Consider the following 16,810-nt stretch of genomic DNA (forward strand, 5'->3'; position numbering starts at 1 on the left):
TGAGTCCTTCAGATTATTCAGTGATCACAAGAGTCTGCAGTATTTATTCACTCAGCGGGAGTTGAATATGAGACAGCGCAGATGGTTGGAGTTTGCAAAGGATTATCACTTTTCTATACAGTATCATCCAGGGAAAGCGAATGTGGTGGCATATGCACTCAGTCGCCGACCTGTTGGTAGTCTTTCTGCCTTGTTCACCACTGAGTGGAATGCTTTGAAGAATGTAGATGAGTTATCGGATGCTTTTATGACTTGCATGGTGGTTACACCTTCCATCATTCGCAAGGTTTTGCAAGCACAACTCACCGATCAGCAGTGTATCGATAAAGTTGCAGAGATAACTTCTAGGGAGGTTCTATTTTACCATGTTGGGACTAACGGAGGCTTGAGGTACAAGGGACGTTTAGTGGTACCTTCTGCTGATAATTTGAGGAAGGACGTGATGACGGAGACTCATCATTCAGAATTATGGGAAGAAGGTAAGGGCGAATTTCGAGGACGGAATTCCTTTTGTTAGGGGGGAAGAATGTAATATTCCTAATTTCAAAAGGATAGTCCTGGTATTTAATTTATTATTTTAATTGAATTTTTAATTATTTATTTGAATTGTTTGAATTATTTGAATTACTTAAATTACTTGACTTATTTGAATTATTTGACTTATGTAAATTAGTTGAGTTATTTGACTTAATTTTAAATTGGTAAGTTGTTTAACTGACATAGTTTTTATTTCTTTGAATCACTATTTTAATTTAATTATTTGTTTTCATTTAATGATTTAGATTAGGGTTCTTTTAAGATCACGTATGTAGCGCGACATAATTCATTAATTAAGTTTTCTATGGGCCAACTAAGGATTTAGTGTAGGGTTTGAATTAACCTAGGGTTTGGTGTAAACCTATAAATATATGTCATGAAGTTAGGCCTAGGGTGTTAGAACCCTATTCACGTTTGTGGAGGTAGAGAAAGAACAGAGGAGGGATTTCAGTAGGAATCGCCGGAACTTTTGAAGACGACGTAGAGATTTTGAACAAAAGTCTCAAAGGCAAGTTCTAATCCTAGCTCTTTTCCTTTGGCTCATGTTCTTGCATGTCTAATACAACTCCAGGAAGATAAGAATGGTTAAAAATTAATATTCGTCTTCATGTTTCTGATGTTTTAAAACTGATTGTAGTTGTATGATTAAGTATTGCTTGTTTTGAGGTTTTCTTGTTTAACCTTTAATTGAATGCATGTAAATTGAAGTATATAGGGTTTTAATTAATCTGGAACACCTGGGAACATAGTGGAATTAAACTGGATCATAGGGTTGAATGCTTTAATCAGTGAGTGTTCAGGAATAAACAATTACTTCGTTTTAAGTTTTGTTGTGTAAGTTGTGTTCCAAAGAATAACTGGGATTGTATATAGATTTAAATTGCCTATTTAACATACTAAAACTAATTTTAGAGACTTAGAAGTCTTAGGAATTGAGGACAGACAAACTGAATGTCGCCGGAATAGACACAGGGGACGAAAACAAGCAGAGCGGAGGAGAGGGGGAAGAGGCGGCTCCATGGAATCATGGAGCCGGCTCTAAAAGGATTTGGAGGCGGCTCCAAATAGGTTGGAGCCAGCTCTATCATGTTTGGAGGTGGCTCCAACTTGTTTGGAGCCGGCTCCTTTATGGTTTTTTAAGGTTTTTCCAGTTTTGGTTCTTTTGGCGATAGTTTGGGCTACGAGACTTGGATTTTAGGATTTTTAGATTCTGGAGGAAGCTAGATTTGGGTGTTTAAAGATATTCTAAGTCTAGTTAACACTTGAGAGAGTGGATTAATGCTTAATAAACCAGTAGGAGTTTATAGCTTGAACACTGGTAAGTCACGACTGAAATTGTTTTATTTCAGTGCAGAGGAATGTTAAATTGTTGAACCTTGATTTATTTATTCTCTATGAGTGGAAATTTTATTAATATGATATTATTAATAGTGGACAATCATGATAATTATTATGGTTTTAATAGACTTGTCATGGTTTTATGGAGGAGAATAATAAATTATCTGCATGCTCAGAGTAAGATAATTTGTAACGAAGATATGGGATGAACATGATGCTTATCTGTTTAATTTATGTTCATCATGGAATTAATTGATATGTCTTATTATTTTGATCTATCAGTTACTGGAGTAAGCATGATAGTCTATATTTCTATTTATACTTATAATGGTTCAGTTGTTATGTGCATTGATTATGTATTCTATCAACTGTTGGATGGATTGGATTGCATGTACCGGTATGGGACGGTGACATACTAGGTTTGGATTAGCTCAAATTGCTAAGTCCTACCTACTTTGGAATAAAAAATGGATCACAAAAATAGAATCCTCCTTATGCATAAGTCTGTGCGGTTGAATAAGCTGAACGACTCAAGTCTGTGCGATTGAATTAGCTGAACAACTTACTGGATTTCTTATGGATGAATGTGAACGGATTTTAAATATATTATTATGGTACCGTGACTTGAGCTTGAGTCTCAAAGTCAACGGTTAGGGAGCGTATATGCAATAGGACGCATAACTGGCTATGCTGGTTGAGGTGTACCCTGTTAGGCTTAGGTAGTCATGCCTACTCAGGTGCATTTTGCTTGTTCCCTTCTACTCAGTTTGAGACCCGTATCATAGTCCAATGAGAGTCCATAGTGTGGATATATATATATAGACACGGATTATATAGTTATTGTTGAGTTGGTTAGAGCGTATATGCGTATCGAGTCTCTGCTTGGATTGTAGTAGGATAGAACTTGTTCGTGGGCCTGACCTACTCCTATTTTTCAGGTGTATGTCAGTTTCAGGCTTGAGCTTATACGTACTGAGCAGAGATGATCTTCCATTGTACCGACGATGTAGGACTTCTTTCCAGATATTGGATTTGGATTTTATCTTCAGTTTTACTTTCATTCAGTTTGGGATTTTTATTAGGGGTCCACTAGAGATGGATTCCCGAGTTGTTTAACTTATGGAGGTTTTGGATTATTGGGATTTAAGTATATTTAATATTAAAGGATTTTATATTTTAGTTTTTTTCAGCTCATTATATTATTTCTTTAATCACTTTGTATTCCGTGTTCGCTTCAAAATATTAATTTTTTGATATTTCCCTCGGGTTTGGGCCTGGGCCTGATCAACCCGTGTCTTAGATCCGAGGGGTATCACATGAAGTCTCGTGAGGGTTTCTATAAATGATACCCATAAACATTAAACTCATTCTCACAAAAGAGGCACCAGTATTGCAAACAAGCATTGAGAGAAAACTACCTCAGGTATGCAATTTTTCAAACATTTCCAAGCTATCTCCCAAAATCTCAACATCAAGCGAGCAAATATGGTCCTCCACACATTAAGAAAATGATCATGCAAATTAAAACAATTCTAGAATTCTTTTTGAGTGGACAGGTATCAAATATGTTGCTATCTAAGCCAAGTAAAGAAATGATCACATCCTTAACCTTAAACTAGCATACAAATCTAGTACTGATCATCAAGACAAATAGTGGACCTTTTATTAAAGCTTTTTTGTTCCAGGTGCGCTTATTCTTTTCACTTAATTTTTTTTTTTTTTTTTCTAATCCTAAGGATCAAAGATGGAAGCATAGTGTAATGTGTTGATCTATTAAGCTTTTTAGCAATTCATGAGGTCGAGCGTTTGGTCAATGACTTCCAAACCAGACGGCTTTAGGGCACTAGGTGTTCAAACACCCCTAAGGACTTACAAGCTCAAATCAACTAGGCTACAAATCAAAACAACCTCCATCTAATCATTTCCACTACTCACCTTTTGGGAGAAGTCCTCACTTTTTTATTGCTTTTGCAACTTTTTTTTTTTTTTTTTTTTTTTTTTTTAACATTCAATTATTAACCTAGAGTTTGGGCCCTCCACCTTTCGGCGCGAGAAATTCAGTGCTTGATGAGGTTAGAATCCCGGCTACTTAGTGAAAAATGGTTTGTTATCCACCTTTATCAATAATGAAAGCTTTCAAATGCACTACTAACCCAATTGGAATATAACCAATTCAATAATCAACAAAGCATGTACCCCACAAATGAATGCTAGTGTGCACCTGTGCTAGTGTAGAATTCTAGAGTGAGTCTCAAAACAATCACAAAATCAAGATGATGTGGACCACAAGTGCAAGCAAGATATCAATTTTTTGAAAAATTTACTCCTAAATGGCATCCACAAGGTATACAAGGAGTATTGGACTCTCAAGTCAAGCAATTTTTAAATTTTAAGCAATATAGTCCTCAAAAGATCAAAATCATTGCAAACATCGATCTCAAATCTCAATCATGCAATTAAAGCTCAACTTTAAGTAGAATTCAACAAGACGCCTTACCCCAAACCTAAACGGCACATTGTCCTCAATATGCAATGAGAACAATGGAAAAGATGGAAAGAGTATACCATGGTGGTAAAACCATGAATCCCAATAGTGATCCACTCCGAAAGACGTCTCCCCCAAACTTGGAATCAACAACCTACTTGAATAACCACACTAGCAAACTCACATCAAATATCAAATGTGATAAGAATAATCAAGCATTCTAAGGTAATATATCACAAGATGAAAGAGAGATATGAGATCAAGCCTAATATAAATCATAAAGTATACATGACTACACATAAGGGCACAATGGTGAAAAGTTTTTATATTTTTCATTTAATGAAAACAATGCAAGAAAAACAAAGAATAAAATGCATGAACAATGCAATGAAAAATATGTACAATGCAAGAAATGAAAAACAAAAAGTAAGAAAGGATAATGAAAAATGAAAATCAAAACTTTTTTTTTTGAATACATGCAAAGAAAAATGAAGAATGCAAAAAAAAAGTATGCAAAATGGGTGTTAAGTTTAACGTCTCTAGCAAGACGGAATGCCGCTTTGAATAAACAAGCTCAGAATTCAAAAAGGGAAGAAAAAGTTAAAACAACACTGTACAGATTAATCTTAAAAATGATTTGATCAATCGAACATGCAACAACTTGCAGACATGTTAGATCAATTTGACAGAGAGGTGAAATATGCAAGTGGATGCCGATTGAAAATTTTTCTAAGTGTTGGAACTGAAGATAGATCGAACCTTGGATCTAAGAATTAAAGATCGATCTAGGAATGTCTTCGATCGATCTGATAGAGAGTAAAAATATGCAGGTTTTTGGGTTCAAAAATTTTCTAAGCGTTGGGTATTGCAGATCGATCCAATGGTGAAGTTCGATTGATCCAATAATTTTAGATCGATCTAGGAATGTCTTCGATCGATCTGACAGAGAGCTAAAATATGCAGGGGAATGCAGGTTGAAATTTTTTCCAAGTGTTGGAACTGAAGATTGATCGAACTTTGGAATTGGATCGATCGAAGAGGCAACAACTCAATCGTTTTACAATGCAACCCTATATATTTTCATACGCCAAGTCAACTAGATGTGCAGCTTCCAAATTTCTTTGAAAGACATGTCCCTCTATGTAGGGTTTCAATCTTTGCCCATTAACTTTGAAAATATTCCCTTTCTTCAAACTTTTAATTTCAACCGCCCCATGAGGTGCAACAGAGATGATTTCATAAGGACCCTCCCACTTAGTTCTCAATTTCCCAAGAAAGAGCTTCAACCTACAGTTGAAGAGCCAAGCTTTTTGACCAGGTTCAAGAGACTTCTTCGCAATATGCTTATCATGAGAAGTTTTGGTTCTTTCTTTGTAGAGTTTGGCATTGTCATATGCAGTATGTCTTAACTCTTCCAACTCACTCAATTAGAGTAACCGGTTCTCTCCGGCTTTGTCAAGGTCAAGAGTTAGCTTTTTAACTGCCCAAAAGGCTTTATGTTCTAGCTTAACCGGAACATGGCAAGGCTTTCCATATACAAGTCTATAAGGAGACATGCCAATGGGAGTCTTATATGCCGTCTGATAAGCCCATAAACCATCATTTAACTTTCGTGACCAATCTTTCCGGGTGGTGTTAACCATTTTCTCAAGAATATGCTTAATTTCCTGGTTAGACACTTCTACTTGCCAACTCATTTAAGGATGGTAGGGAGTGGCCACTTTATGAGTAACGGAGTACTTAAGAAATAAGTGTTTCAAGAATTGATTGCAAAAATGCTTTCCTCCATCACTTATTATAGCCCTTGGCATACCAAAACGAGCAAAAATATTGGACTTAATGAATTGAATAACCACAAAATGATCATTTGTTTTGGTAGCACAAGCCTCTACCCACTTAGAAATATAATCTACGGCAAGAAGAATGTATTGAAAACTATAGGACATAGGAAATGGACCCATAAAATTAATGCCCCAAATGTCAAAGATCTTAACAACAAGTATATTGGTCAAAGGCATCATATCTCTTCTTGACATTGACCCCATCTTTTGACATCTCTCACACGACTTGCAAAAGTTGTAGGCATCTCTATAGATAGTGGGCCAAAAGAGCCCACTTTGAAGAACCTTCAAGGCGGTCTTCTTTGCACTAAAATGCCCACCACATGCAAGTGTATGACAAAACACAAGGACACTTGGAATTTCGCTCTCCGGAATGCATCTCCTCACAATTTGATCCGGAGAATAACGGTACAAGACAAGGTCTTCCCAATAGTAATTCTGGATGTTAGCAAAGAAACGGTTCTTTTCATTCTTTGACTAAGAAATTGGGAGCTTGCCAATTGCCAAATAATTCACAATGTTGGCAAACCAAGGCATTTGTCCATTTGTAATTTGAAAAAGTTGTTCATTCAGAAAAGAATTATGAATTGGTGGGCTAGGGGAAGGCTCTATCAATAACCTTAAAAGGTGATCGACAACCACATTCTCGGTGCCTTTCTTGTCCTTGATTTTAAAGTCAAATTCCTAAAGAAGCAAAATCCATCTAATCAATCTAGGTTTTGTTTCTCTTTTTGTCAAAAGATGCCTCAAAGCAGCATGGTCAGAATAGACAACAACCTTAGACCCTAAGAGATAGGACTGAAATTTTTCGAGGGCATATACTACGGCAAGTAATTCTTTCTCGGTGGTGGAATAATTCAGTTGAGCTCCTGAGAAAGTTTTGCTTGCATAGTATATGGCACATGGAAGCTTCCCTACTCTTTATGCCAAAACAGCTCCCATGACATAATCAGAAGCATTACACATAATTTCAAATGGTAATGACCAATTGGGAGGTTGCATAATAGGAGCGGATGATAACAAAGCACGCAATTTATGAAAGGCGTCTAAGCATGCTTGATCAAAGACAAAAGGAGTTTCCTTGGCAAGAAGATTGCACAAGGGTCGAGCAATTTTGCTAAACTCTTTGATGAAACGGCGATAGAAGCCGGCATGACCTAGAAAGGAGCGAACTTCTCTCACCATTGAAGGTGGAGGCAATTCAGAAATGAGCTCTACTTTTGCCTTATCTACCTCAATTCCCCGCCTTGAGATGACATGACCTAAAACAATACCTTCTTGAACCATGAAATGGCTCTTTTCCCAACTAAGAACAAGGTTTGTTTCATGACATCTTTTAAGCACTAAATCCAAATTTTTGAGGTATGCATCAAATGAAGACCCAAAGACAGAAAAATAATCCATAAAAACTTCAAGATACTCTTCCACCATGTCCGAGAAAATTGACACCATACACCTTTGGAATGTAGCAGGAGCATTGCACAAACCAAAAGGCATCCGTTTATAAGCAAATGTGCTGAATGGACAAGTAAAGGTGCGTTTCTCTTGGTCCAATGGGTCAAGGGCTACTTGATTGTAACCTGAATAGCCATCAAGGAAGCAATAGTACTATTGTCCGGCCAATCTTTCTAGAATTTGATCAATGAATGGCAAAGGGAAGTGATCTTTTCTAGTGGCAGAATTTAATTTGCGGTAATCAATGCATACACGCCATGAATTGGCGGTACGCTTAGAGATTTCCTCACCCTTTGCATTTTCAACCACGGTAATCCCTGATTTCTTGGGAACTACTTGAGTAGGACTCACCCATCTGCTATTAGAGATTGGGTAAATGATTCAGGCATCTAAGAGTTTGACAACTTCCTTTTTGACCACCTCCTTCATGTTTGGATTAAGTCTCCTTTAGGCATCCCTAAAAGGTTTTGCATCTTCTTCCATAAGTATGCGGGGCATGCAAATAGAATGGTCAATTCCCTTTAGATCCGCCACACTCCACCCTACAACTTCTTTATTTTCTTTAAGCACATTTAAGAGGGCATTTTCTTGGTCTTTTTCAAGACTTGAAGAGATGATGACCGGAAGAGTGTCTTGTGGGCCTAGAAATGCATACTTGAGATTGGAAGGTAAAGTTTTAAGCTCAAGAGTTAATGGAGAGACGAATGATGAGACCGGAAGAGTGCTAGAGAGTGGAGGAAGAGGCTCTAGTGGAGTTTTCCAAGGTGGAAAATCCAAGCTTGCAACAGATTCCATGAGATAGCTTACCTCATTCATTGAGTTTTCATCATCAAACCCACAATTGCCATACATTTCAAGAAGACAAGAAGTAAGAGGATCGTTGGATAAAAGAGATGAAAGATTATCCTCAATCGGTTGTTTCATGACCATGGTAGGAATTGATTCCTCAACAACCTCATCCAACACATCTACAAGACAACACTCGTCTTCATCTACCGGATGTCGACTTGCATTAAAAACATTAAGCTTGACCATTATGTTACCAAAAGAAAGGTCCATAACCCCTGATCTACAATTGATGGTGGCATTTGCGGTGGCTAGAAATAGCGTTCCTAGGATGATTGGAATGTGATTGGTAGGGTTGGTAACCAGTTCGGTATCAAGAACCACAAAATCAACCGGAAAGTAGAACTTATCAACTTTGATAAGGATGTCCTCAACCATGCCCTTAGGTGTTTTAACGGATCTATCAGCCAATTGAAGCACCACCAAGGTTGGCTTCAACTCATTCAAACTTAGCCAGACATACACGGAGTAAGGAATCAAATTAACACTCGCTCCTAAGTCAAGAAGAGCTCTATGAACTTCATGGTTCCCAATCACACATGAAATGGTCGGAGCACCGGGATCTTTGAACTTAGGGGGAGTGTTATATTGAATGATAGAGCTCACTTGCTCCGTGAGGAACACTTTCTTAGGACTTGGTCCCTTGCTCTTCCTCTTTTGTGTACAAAGGTCTTTCAAAAATTTTGCATAAGGCGGAATTTGCCTAATTGCATCCAAGAGAGGAAGATTGATGTTCACTTACTTAAAAACCTCCATCATGTCATGTATTTTCCCTTCTTGCCTCCCAAAAGGCAAAATTTCTTTTAAAGCATAGGGAAATAGAGCTTTTAGTTCATAAGATTTTGCAACTTGAGGAAATGATGAAGGAGATTGAGAATTTCTATTAGGAATATTTTCATCCAAGAAAGTAGGAATAGAATTGGAAATGGGATGGGTGACAACTTTTGGTTGCACTGGTTCACTATCTTCCTTTGGTTGTTCGACCTTATTATCTACTTGTCTACCACTTCTCAAGGTAGTGATGGCTTGCACTTGGGCTTGAGAAGGACACCCCGAGGTAGGGTTTGCTTCTACACCAAATTGGGCTTTTGGATTCCTCTCGGGTTGACTAGGTAATTTCCCAACTTCTCTTACATTCAATGCATTAGCTATGGTCTCAATTTGGGATTCAAGCTTTGATATGGATTGAGAATGGGAATGCAACAAGCTGTTATTCATCTCTAAGCTACCCAAAGGCACCAAAACCTTATCTTCAAATGTAGAATTGCTAGAGAGTGCATGAGGATAATGAGAGCAAACTTGGGGATCATACATTTGAGGATATGAGAAGTGATTCATTCTTTGGTAATGGGAAGGAGAAGAAACAAACCCTTGAGAACCTCCATTCCTTTTATGAGGTGGAATGTATTTATTTTGAAAAATTTTAGCTTGATAAGGACTTGAATTTTCACTTCCCATTGGAATATATGCGCTTGAATAAGGGTGAGCAAATGTGGCATTGACTTGTTCAAAGTGTTCATTGAACACATGTCCATGGGGACAATTGAAAGTATTATGTAAAACACTTGAACATGTCATGCAAGGCTCACAAAGATGAGAAGTTTGATGGAAAGGAGATGAATTTATAGCCGGTTTTTTATTTAACAAGAATTGATCCAATTTTTGAGAAAGAGTCTTAACCTCGGCTACGATTTCCTTTGAACCTTCTATTTAACACACTTTTTCATTTTTCTCTTTTTTATTATAACTATGATCAAGCCGAGAAGTGTAATATTTGTGCAAAGAGTTTTCACTCATTTTCTCAAAAAGGTGCCAAATGTCATCTTCATGCTTTCCAAAATATGAACCTCCATATGAGGTATCAACTATGTCCTTATGCATGTCGGATAAGCTTTCATAGAAGTACTGGACAACTTACCATTTTGGAATACCATGATGTGGAAATTTTCTTAGCAAGTCATTCAATCTCTCCCAAGCCTCATGCAACAACTCCCCTTCCCTTTGAGAAAATTCCCTAATTAAAGCTCGCATTACATTGGTCAAACTTACGGGTAAATTTTTTTTCAAAAATTCATTTTGCATTTGTACCCAAGATGTTATTGAATTATCCCCCAAAGTGTTGAACCAATGTTTTGCTTTGCTTTTTAGTGTGAAAGGGAAAAGAAGTAGTCTAAGAACTTCTTCTAGAACATCCATATACCTCACGGTGGAACATATTTCAAGGAATTCATTAAGATGTTTATATGGTTCTTCATCATCTAAGCCATAAAAGAGTGGACACATTTGAATGGTCTCAGGTTTAATTTCATATTGATTGGCCTCAAAATTAGGCAACACAATGCAAGTAGGGGCATGGTATGCATGAAGATTATAATGATCACGATGGACCATTGGAGGAATTAGAGCTTGAACTCCGGGACCATGTTGATTAAAAGGGGGGTTTTGCATTAAATGTGGGTTTAAGTAGCCAACGTTACCCTCTAGATTTTCCATATGAATGCCTAGAATGAATGATATGGAAATGACTACACAAGATTTCAAGCAATGCACGAATCACAACAAAACAAACCAAATCAAGCACTCCTCCTTCACAACAATTCAATTAACAACAACCTTCCTCCACATACAATGATCCCATGCTCCCATGCTATCGAAAATATGTAGAGAATAATAAAATGCATCAATGCAGGCTTACGATTTATCTAAGAATTGAAATACTAGCCTCCACGCGGGCTGATAATTTAACTAAGGGTTGAGTAAGGAAAAGCTCACAAAGGTCCTTTAGCACTTCAACTCCAATTTTATCTTTGCAAATTTTTAGATTTTTAGCTTTTTCCTTCTTTTGCTTAGCTCCTTTTCTTGAATGCTCCTTTGCTTGCTTCCTAGCTCAATACTCCTAGTCAAACAAGAACCAACACAATAAGTAACCAAAATGAAAATAACGTAAAGACACGATCAAAAGAGTACTAATTCCTAATTGATTCCACAAATACGACGTTGCTTTTAATCAATCCCCGGCAACGGCGCCAAAAACTGGTGGTGTGTCGCCGCACCAACGCTTAAGAGTGTGGGTGTACAATGTGGCCAAGTTTTGCATTTATAAGAGCCATTATTACCTCTAACAAAATATAGATAGGGTAAGTAGGGATCGTCCTAAGGGATTGGTGGGTCGTATTGGGTTGTGGAATCGAGATTAGGGTTAGTAGGTCGAGTGATCAAAAGTTTGGTTAGTGATTGAATTATACTAGTGTGCAATCTAAATTAAGGTAACAATAAGATGTAATAGAGAGAGTAAAAGAAAAAGAGAGATCTTGGGGTTTAGAGATCACCACTAAGCATAGATTTTCTACACCCTTAATGAAAGATTAATGAGGGGAAAACATGTATTGCAACAATAGTGTATGTGTGTGGTTGTTTCAACAAGCATAGATGACCAATTAAGCATATATTGTCTAAGCAACAAAATGAAAAGCATAATATATCAAACTAAGTCATTAATCCTTCCTTTAAGCTCATAATCCAAACACATCACAAGGTTAGAGACATATGCTACTTGCATTCATAAGCATGGAACATCAAACAACAAGCATGGATTGTCCTCCAATTTAACATCTAAACTACAACTACACTATAATTAAGCTAAGGACATGAAATTAAACTAATTTAACTAAGGGAGAGGCACAATCCATCACGAAATGAGTATGAACCATCAAATAAACCACAGGAGCATTCTATTAAGCACTATGTCTTGACAATCTCTAGATCCATAGCATCAACACATATAGACATGCATCAATAACACAAAATCTAAAGACAAACACATGAACATCTATTCTAGCATACATAGACATATGGATAGAATGAAATGGTCAATTGGAAGCATTAAAGCACACAAATCATTGAATAAACAAGATCTATGCATAAATAAATGTCAAAACATGTATTACAATACAAATCCCTCAATAATACACAAATCAAGATGTAGAAAGGATGCTTAAAGCTAACTCTAGCCCCAAGAGTGTGACGACCCTAGTTTTTAGGCCAGCGCGTCCTGTGATGAACCGAAGATTGACCATCTCTCAGACGTAAATGTGACCTTCCATGAAGTCACAGAACCCAAGGAAATAATCGGAGGCAGAAACTAGGATAAGAAGGTCAACTGGTACCCTATAGCACCAATGACACCCAAGGCTGAAAATCTATTTGAAATCCCCCATGGCATGATCAAACTTAATTATATACTAATATATGATGATGTGAACATACACGCAAGTGTAATATGGCATTTTAAACATGCTACAATAGCCTACGGCCTCATTACATCACATTTACAAGATTTGACATGCCAAACCTCAAAGTTAGGAAAAATTACATTTTAAAACTAAAGGTGGCGCCAAATGCGTACAAGTGCAAATATAAACATGCTTGGCCCTTGGCCTCATATCATACATGTTGAATACAATGAAAAGAGTGTACTTATGTACACTTTACATATATAGAATCAAAGAATACAAGTTTGATACATAATACTACCCAATGATAATTCATACTAACACTTGTATGAAATAGAAACTCGAAGCTACAAGCCATCCCAATGAATGAAAAACATCACGAACCAGGTCTTCTTACCTGAACAAATCCCCCAGTAAATTCAGGGTGAGTAAACAAGTTTACTCGTAGAAAATGAGCATGCATCAACTCGATTTCTTTAGAGATTATTAGACTACATGGAATAGTTCAAAATGGTCATACCACCTAACGTCTATGTCAAAATGAGACTCAGGGAGCATCCTAAGCTACCCTAGAGTGCTAATAACAAGAATCATGATACACATACATGTATGAAACAAATCAAGGTTGGAATAATCCAAGGAACATGGCAAGAAGGATGCTTGAATACGAGCTACCAGGGATTACATTATTGATGCAATTAACATGATTGGGATATTTCAATTAACAAGGCAAGAGAAATGTGTGAAGTCAAGATCATGTCATAATATCTATGCAAGTAAACAAGATTGGAATATTCCAATTAGCAAGACAAGAGTAATGCATGAAATCAAGAACAAGGCATAAGATCTATGTGACTAAACAAGGATGGAACATTCCATGAAACACGAAAAGAGTTATACATGAATCAAGAACAAGGCATAATATCTATGCAATTAAACAAGGATGGAACATTTCCTATAACACGAAGACATTTTAAATATTCAAGGAATGCAACATTTGAAATTTAAAGTGTGAAATCAAACAATGTGGAAACTTGGATATCGCCCGGATTAAAACCGTACTCTTGGGATCACAGGTAACTTCCCCTAGTCTTAGGATCACTTTAAGGCTATCAACCCAAGGGTACCATCCCCTGTTCTTGGGATCACTTTAGGGTTATTAACCCAAGGGTACCTTCTCCTGTTCTTAGGATCACTTTAGGGCTATTAACCCAAGGGTACCTTCCCCTGTACTAAAACTAAGTCCTAGCCATGTCAATTCTTGATTGATATCCCAAGTCCCAAAAATCAACAAGTTGTGCAAGTCAAAATTGTATCAAATACAAGAAATGCATTAACCACATTTCATGTACAACCAAGATTTTAGAACACACAAGTCATGCCCTAAGTTCATCAACTATAATGGCACGTGAAATGTCAAGAAATCATAGTGTGCATCTATATAGATTACAACCAAGATATATATAGCACATGGAATCCATTGATGTAAATATACCACAAGTATAAGGTTAATGATTTAATTATTTACTAAGCAATATATGAATAATTAAATCATTCTAAGACAATTATAAAAGTTCATTAAACATATTAATGAAGTCAAGATACAAGGGTTCACGATGCTTAATAAAAAGGTACAAGTTCATGAAATACAAGTACAATTCACAAGTTTAACAAGAATTCAATATCAAGGCATGATTAACTCGATGGAAGCATACAAGGGAATTTAATCTACTTAAGGGATTAAATTATCAAGATTTCAAGGTGAGTCAAATGTCAAGTTACGAGTTCACTTCATACTAGATACAACCATGTGATTTTAAGTTCCATACAAAGGAAATAAATAAATGCAAGTCTCAAAACTTATCCGATTATTCTCGATTTGATACATGTGAAAGAACTTGTCAAGGAAAGCATGAATGACAAGTTAGAAACTTAATCTAGACCTAGGAGCCATTGAACTGATTTTAATTAATCCTTTTAATTAAAATCTCTAAGTTTTGAAATTCATCCAAATGATCTCAATTTAGTATATATTATACAACATGTCAAGACTTGATTTAAAAACATGATATAGGTGAATTCTAAGCAAGACACGGCCATGAGTATTAAACTCTAATACTAGAAAAATAATAAATAAAAGGTTTCAAAACCTATTCAAATATTCCAGATTTAATATATGTGAAACTATATGACATGTATATCAAGAATATCAAGTCGGAATTCCAATAGAGTGAATAGAACATTCGGGGCAATTTAATTAATCAAATTAATTAAATATTACTAGATTTCAAAACATCTCTGATTACTCTCAAATTAATCTATGTTGAAGAGCATGCTAGGGCCTAATATAATATGTTAACACATGTTGATTTAAAGCTAGATAAGGCCACATGATTTAATATTTTATTCAAGATAAATATTAAATAAAATCTTCGTTACTTGTCCAAATGATCTAGATTTAATATATGTTAATGATCATGTCAAGGGGTAATTTTCTATCATGCCATATATTTAAAACAAGCTATGGACAACCGGAAAAATTAAATCTTAGACAAAGAAATAATAAATCAAAGTTTCTAGATTTGACACATAATCATGTAATTGAGTTATATAAGCATCACAAGCATGTTATATAACAAGAAAATAAATTATAACACCCCCTACCTCAATTTGAGATGAAAATCTCAAAAGCCCACCGAAAAAAAAGTGCTCCGAATCTAACGAAACTCCTAGGTTTTGTCTGGGACAACACGATCTACATGAACCCACAAGAAGTCCCATCAAAATCACAACTTGACTTCAAACCCGAACTCAAGAAATGGTCAGAAACGGGTTCTAATAAGGGGGAAAGATGCGCGTCGTCAAGACAAACACAAAACGCAAAGGCACTTTGACTTTTTAACAAAGGGAAGAAGGTTCAAATGAAAGAAGAAGGGTGGAAGCCACCTTGGGCTGCCATAGTAGGTTCTGGTCGTGTATGGAGAGTAGAGAAGATGACTTTTTAATTTTAAGTCCCCCTATTTATAGAAAATCTCAAAAAGTGCCCCGAACGGATCCCGCCGGGTCCGGAAAAGTAAATTTTGAGCAAACGCGCTCAAACGGGAAAACTCATGAACGAAAAAGATTCAAAATGAGAAAATATGAACAACAGAAGAAACAGCATCAAAAACTGACTCCCGAGCAGAGAGTTATGCCCCGAACAAGTTCGGTGGCAACCGGGGCCAAAAACCCTGAAACTGGAGAAAAACGACTAGAATGGAATTCTAAGAGTACACGACTCAACGAAATGTGAAAATGAATCCTGTACGAGGATCCAGGCTCCAGACGAGATATTTTTGTAATAACTTTCGTTAATTGCACAATGGCCCCTCCAAAAAGTGAAAACTGCACTAATGCCCTAAAATAAAAATATCTTCCAAATTTTCTTAGATACCCCTGAAATAAAATATCTTCAAAAGAAATTTATGAAAAACACCCCAAGAAAAGAAAATAATTCCAAAGAACTATGCATCCATGCCCCTATGGATACTAGGAGCAACCATAGTACTTTCTTGCAAAAGTAAAGATACGTACTTCGAGGAAACCACCTCGAATGAAGACACGTGAAGTTAAAAACTAACTCCGAGCATGAAAAGTGAGGTTTTGCCAACAAAGTGACAAACGGGGAAAAGACATAATAGGGAAAAAGACGAAATAGGGAAAAAGACAAAAGTGAATAGTGTCCGAAAAGTGAAAATGTGGAAATGACTAGGTCCTCAAAGGAAGTTGTTAATCCAAACGAAAGAGTCTCAGAAACCATTTCCAAGCACTCGAGATGACACTAAACAACGAGGAACGGGACTCAAAAAGGAAAATTAAACGGAAAAAATTTATCCGTAAAATTTTCAGAAAAAGAAAAGAGAGGAAAATGACCAGGTCATTACAAAGAGAATGTCTAACCACTCATGGATGATGTCTTCTAACCCTCAAGGGCAAGCTCCATGGAAGAAATCTGCTCCTTGGTTGATGAAGAACCTCCAATGGTGTCTCTAGCCTCCTCTTCTCCTTTGTTTCCTCACTAAGAATTTTCTAGCCTC

Source organism: Cornus florida, unplaced genomic scaffold (assembly GCF_030987335.1).
Source record: "Cornus florida cultivar Cherokee Brave unplaced genomic scaffold, ASM3098733v1 CherokeeBrave_3.0.0_Hap2_Chr02, whole genome shotgun sequence".
In the NCBI taxonomy this organism is placed as follows: Eukaryota; Viridiplantae; Streptophyta; class Magnoliopsida; order Cornales; family Cornaceae; genus Cornus; species Cornus florida.